We start from the raw sequence: 17,670 nt of genomic DNA, 5'->3' as shown, positions 1-17,670 counted from the left end.
ACATTGAAGGATCCTGAACGAAAGTCATCATTAACTTCCATCTGACCATTTTTTTAAACCATGTGAACCATTTTAACACCAAGTATGGCTTAAGCACTCATCACCATAGGCTTCCTGCATCATTTCGATTCTCTGTAAAAGTTTTCTTAAGTTTTATGCAAAATTTCATGCAGATGCATTGCTCCTCTAGCTCTACCATCTCGAAATTCACAAATTGTGTGACACCGAGTTCTACTCAATACAGCACTGAACAGTAGCTAATAGACACACAACAATGAAACTTCTGGCAGTTACACATTAAACACAACATGTGCAGTGATTTCAACCACTTGGTGGAAAATTACAAATGTTTCAGAATTTTTTGAACAGACCTCATATGTGTGTAATGACGACATCCGCACAAAGCAATTTACCTGTGGATGAATAAATAAATAAATATTTATTGGTTAAACGAATATCACCCTAGACTACTCTGGGACCACTCTACTGAATGGCCTGCTTTAAAAATGCTTTAAAAATGACAGTCACGGCAGAAAAATGATGAGACTATTCAAAGAAAACACGAAGTACGATGCAACAGGTTTTGTGAAACCAGGAGCAACTGGAAAAAGATACTATTGGTGTTGATTTACAGGACAAAATGTCGGGAAAAAAGACTATGTCGTGTGTATAGCGAGTGCAAATGATTTTGCGAAAAACGAAGCAAATAACTGTCTTACTGAACTAAAGGAATTCCTGGAGCGCAGTTAACAAAAAAATACGATAGTTGCAACATTACCACACATGTATGATCTAATGTATCACTCGTGTGTAAACAAAGAAATTAGAAAAACTAACATTAAAATAAAGCAGATGTGTTCTTTGTTTGGAAAATGTAGCGTCCTTGATATAGACAAATTGGACAGATTCCAGCATTCTAAACACGAAATCCATCTAAATTATGAAGGAAAAAACTTTGTATGTAAAATGATAAATGAAATCACTGCGAACAGAGAGAGAGCGAACAGAAAAATTCCATGTACCGGTATGGGACCAGTCTCAGCAAAAGAAAAAGAAGCATCCTCAAAAGTAGCAGAATCGTCAGTGGCGGAACCAACAGCTGAAACAACATATTCAGCGGTAACTATTGCCGTCCTACACGCAACAGAAAACAAACTAATCGTTTTTTATGGTAACACGAGAGATGAGGATTCAAAGTTGCTTGAAGCATCTCTCTCGCATGTTCAATATGAGTTTTCCACACCTCAAGCAATACTGTCAACTAATGTACTGAAAAAAGCCACTCCTAGCAAACCTCACGCAAATGCAGAGGTGAGAAAAAATCAAACACTGTCTTTCTTCCACCAAAATATGTGTAGCCTCAAAAATAAAATGGACCAGTTACTAATAAATTAAAAAGACGAGAGTGAAAGTGAGCCTGATGTACTGTTTTTCTCGGAACATCACGTTATGAGTGGAATCCACGTGCTACAGATTGAGAACTTTAGTTTAGCTACTCATTACTGTAGATCTGTTATGGAAAAAGGTGGTGTTGCAATATTTATAAAAAATAATATACGGTAGTGTATAAATCCCTAAATTTAAGCAAATACTGTGATTAACAACATTTTGAGGTGTGGCATCGAGTTAACAGCAGACAGTGCAACTGTTATTCTTCTGGCTGTTTACAGGGCACCTGCTGGAAATCTAAATCTATTTCTAAGACAAACTGAATCACTTTTGTCCCACCTATGTAGGAAAACAAATCTTTCATTGTTATGGGTGACTTCAATGTGGACCTTTTAACAGAAAATAGAAACAAAACAGACTTTGAACATTTAATGTGCTGTTACAATGTAGTACCACTGATGGACACTCCAAGTAGAGTAACTGCCAGCTCTAGCACTTTAATAGATAATGTATTTGCAGATAAGGATATTTTCAATAATTTAACCATGAAAAATAATATAAATGGTCTCTCTTATCATGAAGGGCAATTCCTCACTCTAAACCAAATGAATGTACGAAGAAAAGAAAATTTAATTTGGAAAACATTTAGGATAATAAACAGACACACTACTGAAACTTTTAATCAGCAATAACAGCTTGTGGACTGGTCTCCTATATATGCTACAGTGGATGTTAATTCAAAATTTAATATATTTATCAATGAAGTTACAAGCCTTTTTGAAGAAGCATTTCCTAAAAAATCAGTGAGAGAAAACCTGTTCAAATCTGGAAACAAGCCTTGGATTACTAAAGGCATCAAACTCTCTTGTAAAACAAGAAGAGAACTATATGCTGCAGCCAGGAGTTCAAATGATAACAGTAGGCTTACACACTATGAAATCTACAACAAAGTTCTGGATAAGAACATTCAGGCAACAAAGAACACGTGCTTGAAGGCATAAATTGACAACTCGGGCAATAAAGTAAAAACTGTCTGGAAATTTGTAAAGAAGGAAGCGGGGAAAAATGCAGTTTTTAGTGAAAATATCCACATCAAAAGTGAGGGTAATCTTGTTAGCGATCCAAAAACAATTGCAGACACAAAATAGGTTTACAAGGGCCCATGAAGTAAGCCATCAGTCTTTTGAAAGCTAGAGTACATGGTTCAGTACAATACATGAAGGAAAAACCAGTCACTGTTCAAGAAATTGAAAGAGTTATTAAATCCCTGAAAAGTAAAAACTCTGCTGGAATTGACAACATTTCTAACAAAGTATTAAAATACTGCTCCAGCCATGTAAGTAAAGTCCTTTGCCACATTTTTGATGCGTCACTTAAGCAAGGAATAGTTCCTGAGAGGCTTAAGTATGCAGTTGTAAAACTGCTGTATAAGAAGGGGGATAAGACGGATTCTGCTAACTATAGGCCAATATCACTACTGACAAGCTTTTCAAAGGTTTTAGAGAAACTAATGCATGCCAGGATAGCTAAACATCTCAGTGAACACAATATCTTCAGCAAAAGTCAGTTTGGATTTCAGAAAGGTTTGTCGACAGAAGATGCAATATTTGCATTTACTGGGAAACTCTTGGAACCTATAAACAAAAAACTGAAAGTGATTGGCATATTTTGTGACCTAACAAAAGCATTTGACTCTGTAAATCACCAAATTCTTTTACAAACAGCTGCACATCTCGGTATAAGTGGTGCAACAGGGAAATGGCTTGACTCATATCTGTCAAACAGGAAACAAAAAGTTGTGGTAGATAGTCAAGATGGTGTCCCATTTTATCTTCAGAATTGGGTACCGTCACATGTGGAGTGCTGGGGGCTCAGTTCTGGGCCCCCTACTTTTTATCATATTTATAAATGATCTCCCTCTCTGCACGGAATATTGTAGATTCACCATTTTTACTGATGACACTACACTACTTATTGATGATTCAGTAGATAAACTTGAAGTAACAGCAAATAAGGTTTTAAATGAAATGGTGAACTGATTTAACATTAATGGTCTTATTTTACATTACTGTAAAACAAACTACATTCAGTTCCACACAACATCCAAAGATGAGGAAATAGTAGTAAAAATAGGTGAGCAGACAATAACCAGGGTAGATTTCTCAAAATACCTAGGCTTGCATATTGATAGCAAACTGAATTGGTCAAACCACATCCTTGAGCTATGCAGAAGACTAAGTTCAGCAACATACACATTGTTTCTTCTTACAGAAATATGGAAATCATGAAGTTAGGGTATTATGGTTACTTTCATTCAATTATGGCATTTGGAATTATATTTTGCGGAAATCAGCCACTGAATAATAAAGTACTGTGTGTACAAAAAAGAGCCATAAGGATCATGTGTGGAGTCCATCCTAGAGCCACATACAGGAACTTTTTTAAGAAGCTTGAAATACTTACATTCACTGCGCAATATATATTCTCTTTGATTTGCTTCATAAGGAAAGAAAAATCCATCTTTAAGCTGAATAGTATATATCACAGTCACAATACTAGAAGGAAACATGATATCCACTATGAACAGCCAAATCTAAGTATGGTGCAGAAAGGAGTCCATTTCAGTGGCTGTAAGATTTTAATGCCCTCCCTTCAAGAATTAAGAATAGAATAGAATCTTTATTTGCCTTTCAATATGTTTTCATACAATTGGCATCGTCAGTGTGTTCAATACTTTTTTTTTATTGTACATATTTGTACCTGTGCAGGGCAAGCAGATAGCACGCTAAAGTAATATTGATAATACCACAATTATTCATTCACAATAGTAGTAATAATAATAATAGTAATAATAATAATAATAATAATAATACATCATAACAGTTAAATATACAATAGTATCAAGATATATTTATGGTACATCTTATGTATCCATGTAAAAAGTCTTTGCTGGTACATTACTGTCACAAACATATATTTATAATTCACATGGCAGTTTTTTGTTTCATGTAGCATATCTCTTTTGTGTCATTGTTTAGAAACTCATCAAGTGAGTAATATGGCGTACATTTGAGCCACACTTCTATTGTCTGCTTACAGTTATTCATCGGTAGTTCGCTCACAGCTTTTGGGAGTTTGTTATAAAATTTTAAGCTAAGGTGTTTATGGCTCTTTTGTGTCAATGTCAGCCTTGTGTATGGTAGGTCTATGTTACTATTACTTCGAGTATCATGAACATGCACTTCAGATCTTAAGTTAAAGTTCTTTACATTCTCTTTAGCATATATTAAACAATTGTAAATGTATATACTAGGTAGTGTCATTATCTTTAGTTCTTGAAAATGGTTTTTGCAACTTTGTCTTGGTGCTAGTCCTAAAATGCACCTGACTGCTTTCTTCTGCTACTTGAACCCACTGAGTTACCCCAAAGAAGTACCCCGTATTGCAGTTTTGAATGGAAAAAAGCAAAGTATGTGGAGATTAGCAGATTTTTACTGATAATGTGTCTCAGCTTGTGTAGTAGAAAGAGAGTTCGGCCAAGGTTGCCACATAGATAATTTGTGTGTCTGTCCCATGTAAGTTTTTGATCTATATGTAAACCTAGTAATTTGACATTTTTTTATTCTGTTAAATTGGTTTCAGGGTGAAGTAAATTTCTTCAGTTTTCAATTAGTTTATTGATAAAAGACAGACTCTGCACCAGTCACTGCTCATTTCAGTTACTACTTTGTTGTATTCCATGACATCTTGCAGATTTTCTCCATCTGTTATTAGTATCATATCATCAGCATACAGTACATTGTTGCATGGAATATAATTTGAGAAGTCATTGATGTAAACAATGAACAGGAAAGGGCCAAGCACTGAGCCTTGTGGAATTCCTCTCTTTACTTTCATGGGTGTTGACTTTTGATAGTTTGTTTTTACTAATTGTACCCTATTGCTTAAGTATGATTGAAAAAATTGTAATGGTTTATCTACAATACCATAATGTTCTAGTTTTTTAATCATTATTTCATGTGTGACTGAGTTGAAGGCTTTTGTTAAATCTAACAGTGTAGCACAAGTGAGTTTCTTATTTTCATATCCTTCATATATATGACTAAGGAGGCATTCAACTGCTTTGGTTGTCGATAGTTCTGATCGAAGGCCAAACTGGTTCTTACTCAATAATTTATTACTTTTAAAATAATTGTAAATTTGGATATGTATGCAGATTTCTATTACTTTTGATATAATGGGAACTATTGATATAGGTCTATAATTATTTGACATTTTTCTGTCACCTTTCTTATCGATTGGCTGTGTAACTGTCATTTTCAGACATTCAGGGAATACTCCTTCTTCTAGTATGCGATTCGTCAGATATGTTAGTGGAATTAAGATTGCAGTGCCTATGTGTTTAACAGTACTGTTACTAAGTCCGTAATAGTCATCTGTTTTTGAGTTTTTAAGTTTCTTTATAGATTTGATAATGTGGCTGGAGGTGATTTTTGACCAAGAGAATTTATTGGTTGCTGGTGCTTGTTGTTTAAGAAGGGTTACAGCAGCTGAAATATTATCAGAATTGTTTTTACCAAAAGAAGAAGAAGAAGAACGAGAGCTGGCACAATTTATAAAATACTCGTTAAGTTTGTTGCAATCTATAGGCACTGTGGCTTCCTGTTTACTCATATTGATTTCACTTTTTATTATATTCCAAGCTGCTTGACAGGCATTTTTTGAGCCTGCAATATATTCATCATTTACTTTACATTTAGCTGATTTTATTTCATATTTGTACAATTTCTTAAGGGTCACATAGTGTTTCCTGGCTTCCTCATTTTTATCACTATTATTTTTTAATATAAGTAGCAGTGTCGTCATTTGCTTGAGCTCTGGAGTGTACCACTTGTTAGAGTGCTGAGGTTTTTTTCTGTTGTTAGGGGCGCATCTTTTTGTGATAAGTGGACAATGACTATCTAATGCATTTTTAATGATATATAAAAACATAGAGAAACATTCATCAAGACTTTTTATATTGTGTAGTGTATTTGGCCAATCTACCACCTTCAGTTCATGTTTCAATTGTGCAATATTACTCTCTGTTAGTATTCTGAAAGTGACTAACTGTTTAGCTCTCTCCGGGTTCATACTGCCTATTTTGACCCATATCCCATCATGATCAGATATATCTAACTTAATCACATCATGCTTTAGTTGATCCTGATTTACATTACTAATTATATTGTCAAGGCATGCATCTAGTCTAGTCGGTTTATCGTTTATACAGTAGCAGTTTAGTGCCTTTAGGCTGTTAACCATGTCATTTACATTTTTTCTACTTTCCCTTATATCTATATTGAAGTCACCTGCAATAAAAATTTTGTGATTTTTGTGTTTAGTGAATAATTTGATTAGTGAATTTAGTTTATCTATAAGAACTTCCGAATCAGAGGCTGGTGTACGGTACACAGAAGCAATGATAATTTTTTGGGTATGCAGTACTATGGCTGCTACTTCAAATACACCTTCAATGGAATGTTTGTGTAGGTCTATCACTGAATGCTGCAGATTTAAGTTTTCTTTGATGTAGATTGCAACTCCACCATGTCCAATATTTGTTCTACAATATTTTATGGCTAATATGTAGCCATAAGGTACACACAAATCTATTTCTGAGTCATGCAACCAATGCTCATTAATACACAGTATGTTACAGATAATTTTGTCTGCCAAGTACTGTAACTCATTAACCTTATGTCTTAGGGATTGTACATTAACATGAAATAACATTAAATCGTTTTTGTTACTGAGAGAAATACTTGTTGCTTTTTCTGTTGCATTATCTTTACTGTCCCTTGCAGGCTGTTGTGACCAAATCCAACTTGTGTTAGATTTGGTCACTACTGGGAGTTTCCCTGTACCATATCTTTGAACTGAAGCCTATAAATTGTTTTATTAGCAGAGCTTAATTTTTCTCTTACAATCCCAAGTATTTATTTGCTTAGAAGCGACTTTCCTGAGCCATTTAGATACTGACCATGGCTTGTATGGCAAGCTCTGTTGCAGTGACAATGTTTGCTAAGGGGCACAATTGTGGTGTGGCAGCAGTCTGAAATATCGTTCATGTCAATGTCCGTTACATTTTTGAAACGTTTACATACTGAATCATAGAGGTTATATGCTTTTTTAATTTCGTTGTTCACACGTGATTGTTCTATTAGATCATGATGGTGAGGTATTTTAGCCACTATTACATTGGTATGTGTTAGCTTACCCAGTGATTCTTTCAGTGCTTTTGTTGCTGCAACTGTATCATTGTGATACACATCATTGGCACCTCCTATAATTACTGCGTAGTCCATTGATGATAGGTTCTTGCATTCTTCTTCAACACTGTCAACAACTTGACTTAATTTTGCATTTGGTTTTACTAGTTCCTGAATTTTGAACCTTCCTGCTGCATCATCTGTTTTCAGTTTTATAGCCACCCTCTTCCAAAACTGTCTGAGAAAACTTTCAGGTTATTATAGTGTTTATTTTTTCGTAGTACCTTTGTGTTCTTTTGATGAGATTGTTTTATCACAATTTTGTTTGGGGTATGTCTTCTTTGGACTGTCACTTGATGATCACTGTCATTGTTTACATAAGTTAGAGCTGAGTATCTATTCTCATGTTCAGGGATTGTACAAAGATTAAGATAACTATTCACTTTTGTGTTGTTTGTTACCTTACGAGGCGGTCGAGGCATAATCCATCCTGTGCTACTTTTCTGAAAATGTGTTTGCCCAGGGGACTGCGACAGTGTTTCATTATTTAGCGTGTCTATTGTTGTTGTAAATTCTCTATGGTAAACTTTCTGTTGGCTTATAGCATTAGATCTTGTCCTACATTCCTCACATTTCCAGTTTGTCAACAATTTCATATCTTCTGTAAGGGATAGATCAACTTTTCCATATCTAAAGTGAATTAGTAGACAGCATTCATTGCACTTCACACCACTTTTCACATTTTTCTTGCATTTTTTACAACGAGACGAAATTTTATCACATGGAACTTGGGTGCTACGATCTAGTCTTTTATCAGTGTGAGCTATACTACGATTTTTTGTTATCATGTACGAAAGTTCATCACATTTGTATTTTAATGTATGTATTTCTTCTATTAGCGCCACAATAATTTAGTTTTTACAGTCCTTTTTAAGTTTACTATTCAGTTCATGTTGATCACATTTTGCACATAACCATATTTTCCATTCCGAAGTCGCATTTGCACATTGAAAATGAAATATTGTTTTACATTTCACACATGGTATTCCTTTGTGAGCTCGCTTTTCACAGTAGCAATAACCGGAACCGAGAAATACGTTCATATCACTGTTGTAGGTCGTGGTTGCTATGCAGGCAATGTCTTTATAGCGTTTTTATACGTCCTTAGTCTTTATTTCGGTTGTTTTTCCAGCAATATGACACACCAAGCACATATTATTACGGTAAACACTGCATTGTTTGCACTTTTCACACATTTTCTCGCAATTTCTTTGTTTACTAACAGGAATATCACACTCGCGATTTACTTCGGCCGCCATCTTGCACAGGATTGGAAGATACGTGTTTGGTAGATGTTTAAAAAAACCTTAAGGCAGTTCCTATTGCAAGGATCATTTTATACAATAGAAGAGTTCCTGAACTACAGTGTTTAACATTTCTTGTATTGTAAATTGCAAATGTATGCCCAAATTTGCATTTGTAATACCGAATATTTTTATTGTAAACATATATTTTGCAATATTTATTTCTCTGTAACACTTATTATTTTGCAATCTTTATATATCTCTAAAGTGTATTTTTTGTAGTGGGACCTAAGTTACTGTTTACTGCTTTTGTTGTGTAATCTCTATCTATCTCTAAAATGTATTTTTTGTAGTGGGACCTAAGTTACTGAGGAGATTCCATGGTGACTCATGTTACATTTTGAAGTTAGTGTTTTATTATCTTGACTTTTTTCTGTCTATAAACCTTTTTTTTCCTTGATGGACATTACTAAGTGTTGAATATGAACTGTCTTTTTCTCATTATTTTCTCTAATCACTATTGAGTTCTTACTGCCTGGTGACTAAGATTGTCACAGCAGTAGAAACCAGTTACCAGGTCTCTAGTTTCAGAAATGAGGACTCTATTTTGTGGGTTACATCCATGACTAGGTCTTTCACACTTTCCATCAGATGAACTTCCATGCAAGTCACTGAACAACTATGACTTAATGTTGTGGTGAAGATGGCAAGAAACGATTCGCTCGAGCTATGGCTTTACCAGAGCACTATGCAACTTATGTAGTGACAAACTAGCTTTACTAGGTTGCTCATCTTCCATTTTCCATTGTCCATTGTTTTCTCTCTCCCTTGCTTTAGTTCTTCTTTCTTCTAATAACAGTCATTGCTAATGTTGATTCAACTGTAGGAACTATTGTTTCTGCTTCTGTTGGCTTTTCCTAGCTTCTTCCAGATGCTTCTTCTTAAATTCTTCATATTTTCCTTCACTCTTTAACTTGTTATCACGTAGGTCACAAATATAGGGCACTCTGCGCCAGAGAAGCCACAACGCCAACGCTCGACCGGGGTGGGAAGATCCTCAGTTGTGGTTGACGGTGAATCCTCGACAAACTCAGTGGGAAGAAGGAGGAGTTCACCATATAGAATCTCAGCAAGCAAGGCATTCAAATCTTCTTTGTGGGTTGAGGAAATACCCAACAGGACCCATGGGAGGGCCTCTGACCATAGGTTGCTGTGGCACATTAGTGCGGCCTGAAGAGTACTCTGCCACCACTCGAGCAGGCTGTTCGCCTGTGGGTGGTAAGCCGTGGTGTGAAATTTGGCTACACTGCAGAGTTCACAGAGTCGAGCAAAGAGGGTAGACTCAAATTGGTGCCCTGGTCAATCACGAGAGATGGGACAGCCGAAGCAAGCAACCCACGCCAAGACGAAAGAACGGGCGATGGTCTCAGCCGTGATGTCAATAAGTGGAACTGCCTCAACCCAGCGGGTCACATGGTCGATGATCAATAAATTGCATCTGTAGCCCTCGGAAGAGGTGTGTGGATCAATGACATTGATATTGACATACCAAAAACGCCCCTTTGGAATGTCAAACTTGCCCAATGGAAGTTGAGCGTGCTTGCCGACCTTGCTGTGCTAGCACGGAATGTACCCACGACTCCAAGTGCTACAGTCATGCTTCGCACCATGCGAGACAAAGTGCTCTGTAACCAGCCATGCATGGCTCACATCCGAGGGTGACCTAAGCTGTGCAAAGCAGTAAAGACCCTATGATGACAGGCGGTAGGTATCAGCGGGCAGAGTGTGCCCGTAGAGGTGTCACAAAGGACAGGGATGATTCATTGCCTTATATTATTTGCTGTATATCATCGTTGTCAGCTTGTAGTTGGACGAGCTCCTCCAGATTCAGTGGTGCGGTTAGCACGCAGATGCAGGAAAGCTAGTCTGCCACAACATTCTCCATGCCACGAATATAGCATGCATCGGGAAAGTGCCGACAGATGTAGTGCATATGGTGGAAATGACACGGCGGAAGGTTCTTAGCCAGATTACGAATAGCGTCCACGAGTGGCTTGTGATCTGTATATATCATGAAATGTCGCCCCTTGAGGTGACTATGGAAATGATGAATCGCCTCATACATAGCGAGGAGCTCACGATCAAAATCCAACCACTTGCACTCGCTCTTAGTCAGTCCCTTGGAAGAGAAGCGGAGGCGTTGGGTGGAGTCGGTGGTGTAAAGCACCCACAGCTGAGTCACTGGCATCAGTCTTGGTCAAGACATGGGCCTCAGGGTCTGGTTAGGCGAGTGTTACGGCTTTGGCGAGGGCTGTTTTAAGGTTACCAAAAGTGTTGAGCATGGATTTGGCCCAAGTTCCGTTTTCCAGTGGTGTTTTTGCTGGAGAGAGCGTCAGTGAGGGCCATTTGGACAGAGGAATATGGCGATGGTAAATGTTTGCCATACCCAGAAAATGACGGAGCTGAGCATATTCCTCAGGGAGAGGAAGATTGAGTATGGTTCCGACACAAGAACTCGTCAGTCGGAGGCCATCGGCAGAGACAGTATGGCCTAGGAAGGTAACTGATGTGGAACACAGTTGAGATTTATCACGGTTGATCACCAAGCTGTTGGCAGTGAGGGGCGAACGGACTGCATTGAGGTGAAATTGATATTCTTCAGCGGAGGAGGAAAAGATCAGTATATCATTATATCATCTAAGTAAGCATAAGCAAATGGCAGAGGGAGCAAAATGGAATCAATGAACCGCTGCCACACCTGTGCAGCATTTTTCAATCCCTAAGGCATGTAACATTATTGAAATAGGCCGAAGGGTGTGATAATGGCCATGATGATATGTCTTGGAACAATCTAAAACAGAGAAAAAGTTAGAACCATGGAGTAATTGCGTGAAATCCTAGATATGTGTAATGTGGTAGTTATTGATAATGGTGTGAGGATTAAGGGACCTGTAGTCCCCGCACATGCATGAGGTGGCGTCCTTTTTGGGCACAAGGTGAATAGGTGAAGACCAATTGCTATCGTAGGGGTGGAGGATGCCTGAAGCCAACAGATCCTGAAAGATCTCCTTCGCGTATTGTAGTTTGGATGTGTTAAGGTGCCTGGTCTTAAAACAAACAGGTGGGCTATCAGTGGTGCGAATTCTATGCCAAATGCCATTACTAATGGCTGATACTTGCATAGGAGGGGTGGCAATAGGGGGTCAAGTAGCTACCCCCAGGTAATATAGGTTCACTGACCTTGGTGAACTGGGGTGACGTAGGTGGGGCATCAGCTGAAGTCGGCAATGGAAGAAGCAATGCTTGAGTGGAGCATGCAGATGCATCTTGTAGATTCGTCTGCGATGGTGAGAAAACAACAGCAGGTGGTGGAATGCTCAACACAGGAGCAGACTGGTGAGAAGACGCTTTAGAGGTGTGTGTTGGACCACCTCGTTGCTGGTCTGTAGATAGGCAATGTATGGTACGCTGTGCATGTGACAATTCAGTGGAGGCAGAGGCGATGCGGGTGCATAAGGCATCGTTCTGGGTGCAGAGTTTGTCGATTTGTGTGTGCACGTCCGACAGATCAGAGAGCCGTGTAGTAATGCGCTCGACCAGGCACACATGTGGAAAGTGTAGCCATGGACACAGAGAGTGGTGATGTGCAGAACTCGTGTGAGCATGGAACTGTAGATCAGATGCATGGTGGAGCACAGTGGCCTGCAGGTCTGGTGAAAGTTCGTAATGGTATAGAAAATCCAACCCGGTCACAGGTTCCTCCACATCAGAAATGTGGAAGGTGTGAACCAGTGATAGGTGAAGCGACATCTTGATGGAGCCATGGATTGCAATAGAAGAACGATTGGTGGCAATCGAGGTGAGGGTAGAAGGTGACAGTGCGTCGGCAGCGTGCTTGGCCAGGATTACGCTAACATCAGCAACAGTGTCGATGAGAAAGCGAATGCCTGTTGACATGTCTGTGGTATAGAGGCGTCACATCATTGAAGTGAGTGGTGCAGCATTGGATGATAGGCGCCGTAAAGGAATGATGTGGGACATGGCACCTAAACGTGCCCACCTGTCATGTTTGGGAAGGCACAAGGTGCACAGCAGTTGCAGGCAGCATTCCTGTAAGTAGCATGGAACCAGGACAGCGGGTAGGCCGATTGGCAGGGTGGTGTAGGAGGGGGCTGCAGCTGTCTGGGTTGGGGCTGGTAGCCAACTGGGTTGCTGCCTGGGCAAAGACAGTGGCTGTTGGGAATGATTAGATTAGATTAGATTTACTTTCATTCCAATTGATCCGTAGTGAGGAGGTCCTCCAGGATGTGGAACATGTCAGAAAAACAACAATACATGACAAATATTTAAACTAAAACAAATAAGCTAATGTACCATTCCACAGGTCCCAAGTGGAATGATCGTCATTTTTTAATGAACACTAAGAGTCATTTTACAAATACTATTGCACTGAATTTAAAATAAAAAAGTTTTATATTTATTTATAAGGTAAGAAACATGTAATACAACTACTGTAATACTTATTTACAATGAACACATTACTGCACTGAAATGGTGCAGAAGTTAGATTATACTTACACACACACACACACACACACACACACACACACACACACACACACACACAAATTTTCAGTGAACACATTACTGCACTGAAATTGTGCAGAAGTTATGTTGTACTTATATACAAATCAGTTGGTTTTCCTCAGAAATTCATCAATGGAGTAGAAGGAGTTGGCCACCAATAAATCCTTTAGGCTTCTCTTAAACTGAATTTCATTGGTTGTTAAGCTTTTTATGGCTGCTGGCAAGTTATTGAAAATGTGTGTTCCTGAATAATGCACACCTTTTTGTACAAGACTAAGTGACTTTAAATCCTTGTGAAGATTATTCTTATTTCTAGTATTGATTCCATGAATTGAGCTGTTGGTTTGAAAAAGTGATATATTTTTAATGACAAATTTCATTAAGGAATAAATATATTGGGAAGCTGTAGTTAGTATCCCTAGTTCCCTAAACAGGCTTCTGCAGGATGTTCTTGAGTTCACACCACATATAATTCTTACTGCACGTTTTTGTGCCCGGAAAACTTTAGCTTGGCTTGATGAATTACCCCAGAAAATAATCCCATATGACATTATGGAATGAAAGTAAGCATAGTATGCCAGCTTTTTCATTTTTATATCCCCTATGTCTGACAAAATTCGCATTGCAAACGGAGATTTGTTAAGACGCTTCAGCAGTTCTGTGGTGTGCTCCTCCCAGTTGAATTTATTATCAAGCTGCGCTGGCAGTACCTCTTGTAGGCTGCTAGGTGGCAGCTACTGACTGGCAGATGAGATGATTTGATTTGATTTGATTTGATTTGATTTATTATTGGTCTTGTAGATCATACAATTTGTACAGCAAAGCACATCATGATATAGGACAAGTCAATTTGAAAAATGATGTTAAAATGGTATACGACAAGAGATGAGAGTAGTGGCACATAACTCACATCGCAGAATACATATAGGATATATAGACAAAATATGACATGAAAGGGAAGCAGTGGTTGGGAAGGGAGTAAGACAAGGTTGTAGCCTCTCCCCGATGTTATTCAATCTCTATATTGAGCAAGCAGTAAAGGAAACAAAAGAAAAATTTGGAGTAGGTATTAAAATCCATGGAGAAGAAATAAAAACTTTGAGGTTCGCCGATGACATTGTAATTCTGTCAGAGACAGCAAAGGACTCCCCGATGTTATTCAATCTCTATATTGAGCAAGCAGTAAAGGAAACAAAAGAAAAATTTGGAGTAGGTATTAAAATCCATGGAGAAGAAATAAAAACTTTGAGGTTCGCCGATGACATTGTAATTCTGTCAGAGACAGCAAAGGACTTGGAAGAGCAGTTGAACGGAATGGATGGTGTCTTGAAGGGAGGATATAAGATGAACATCAACAAAAGCAAAACGAGGATAATGGAATGTAGTCGAGTTAAGTTGGGTGATGCTGAGGGTATTAGATTAGGAAATGAGACACTTAAAGTAGTAAAGGAGTTTTGCTATTTGGGGAGCAAAATAACTGATGATGGACGAAGTAGAGAGGATATAAAATGTAGACTGGCAATGGCAAGGAAAGCGTTTCTGAAGAAGAGAAATTTGTTAACATCGAGTATAGATTTAAGTGTCAGGAAGTTATTTCTGAAAGTATTCATATGGAGTGTAGCCATGTATGGAAGTGAAACATGGACGGTAAATAGTTTGGACAAGAAGAGAATAGAAGCTTTTGAAATGTGGTGCTACAGAAGAAAGCTGAAGATTAGATGGGTAGACCACATAACTAATGAGGAAGTATTGAATAGGATTGGGGAGAAGAGAAGTTCGTGGCACAACTTGACCAGAAGAAGGGATCGGTTGGTAGGACATGTTCTGAGGCATCAAGGGATCACCAATTTAGTATTGGAGGGCAGCGTGGAGGGTAAAAATCATAGGGGGAGACCAAGAGATGAATATACTAAGCAGATTCAGAAGGATGTAGGTTGCAGTAGGTACTGGGAGATGAAGAAGCTTGCACAGGATAGAGTAGCATGGAGAGCTGCATCAAACCAGTCTCAGGACTGAAGACCACAACAACAACAACAACAACAGACAAAATATAAAAAAATGTGGTGTGTGATGAGAGATGATGGTGGTGCATACTGCACATAGCAGAATACATATAAGAGATACAGACAGAATATGAGTAACATACAATAATTAAATTATCTTACTAAGTACAAATATCTACAAGTGAATATACAGCTTATTACAAGTAATTAAAATATTGTGGTACATAGTTCACATAGCAGAATACATATATGAGATATCTTACTAAGTACAAATATCTACAAGTGAATATACAGCTTATTACAAGTAATTAAAATATTGTGGTACATAGTTTACATAGCAGAATATATATATGAGATACAGACAGAATATAGATAAGATACAATAATTAAATTATTTTACTAAGTAGAAACATCTACAACTGAATAAACAGCTTATTGCAAGTAATTAAAATTTTGTTTCAAGAAATTAATGTACGGAATAGAGACAGTGACTTAGTAGCAATTCCTTTAATTTAATTCTCATTATTTTTGGGTTTTTGCTTGTTTTTATGTCTGTTGGGAAGTGGTTGTATATTTTAATGCCCATACATTTAACCCCATTCGCATATAATTTTGTGTTGTGGGCTATAATTTGTAACTGTGTTTTGTTTCTGGTGTCGTGTGTGACGGTCTGTGTTTCTGTCAAGGGCATCCAAGTGCTGTACTGTAAAACAAGCTAGTTCCAATATATACAGGCATGGCAGTGGCAGGATTTTTAGCTGTTGAAATAGTGCTTTACAGTGTTCAGTTCTTTTTTTACATTTCATTATTCTTACTACTTGTTTTTGTAACTTGAAAATTGTGAGAGACTCAGAGCTCTTTCCCCAGAAGATTAGGCCATAGCTGAGCGCGCTGGCCTCTGCCAGTAGGGCGCGGGACCAAAGGTGTAGGTGTGCCAACTGAGGGTGATGGAGATGTCGTTCACGACACGGGGTGTCGGTGACAAATGATAGTGTAAGCCTGAACCACCATGTGTAGATGAACCTTTAGTGGGTGCAAACAATGTGGGCTGGCACACAAAGTTCATAAATGACGAAAAAAAGTACAAAATAACTCGCTATGAGATGACGACAGTGTCGGAGTCACCACTGTGGTTATCAAGAATGATCAGTTGGAGACAACACACACTAAGTATGAAATATGCATTTATTAATCACTGATACATAACAAACATGGCGGTAGAACAAGTTACACACTGAAAAGTGCACATTAGAACAAAACAGTCCAAAGAAGCAAAAGTCACAAAGATAGGGTGCTCTGCGCCAGAGACAACACAAACTTTTCCCTCCTTTTCTGTCTTTTTGCTGCTGTTAATGGCATCCTCTTCTTTTAACCTTAAAAAGAACTGTTTCTATTTTTACAATATTGGTTGAAACTGGGAAATTTTTAATAGTGCTATTAGTTACACATTCATACAAAGAAGTAAATTATCGAACAAGATAAAACTAGCTCTAATACTCCCCTTAATATTAAAACTGAATTACATGAAAGTGACTCACATTACTTGAAAGTGCATGCTGTTGTATTGTATTATTTAGCCTAACCTATAATTAATCTACTTCAATTTTATACTGTTTATGTAATACATTAGGGTATGTTACCTGCCAATTACTTGAAATGAAGGTCCAAAATCTCCAACACTAATCAAATGAAAAATATATGGCCTTATAAAAATGGCTACTAATTATTGAGAGAAAGCAGTAGTGGGCAACAAACCATTGTTACCATACAATAAAAAAATGCATCCTTTTCAAGCAATATATAAAAAGTACCAAATTTTAAACTTTTACAAATCATGTGTGTCCTACTTTACATGGAATATTCTGATCATCTGTCTGCACTCTCTGGTGGCTTATCTTTTTCATAGGCTGTGTTTTCTATCATTAGCCTGAAGTGATTCCTGTTACGTATTATTTCTGTAACACCTATTTTGTTTGCATCTTTCTTCACTTCCTCTATCCATCCTATGGTTTTCTTTATAACATAATGAAAAATTTTATTTTCTTGTGCTGTCATCTTGAGTAGCCGTAAGAGACTGATCTAGTATGGCTGCCAGTAGTGTAGACTTTTTGCCGTCATACTGTAGCAGTCCATTGC

This window comes from Schistocerca serialis, chromosome 7 (assembly GCF_023864345.2).
Source record: "Schistocerca serialis cubense isolate TAMUIC-IGC-003099 chromosome 7, iqSchSeri2.2, whole genome shotgun sequence".
Lineage (NCBI taxonomy): Eukaryota > Metazoa > Arthropoda > Insecta > Orthoptera > Acrididae > Schistocerca > Schistocerca serialis.
The sequence above is the reverse complement of the archived record's forward strand: the minus strand, read 5'-3'. Positions refer to the sequence as shown.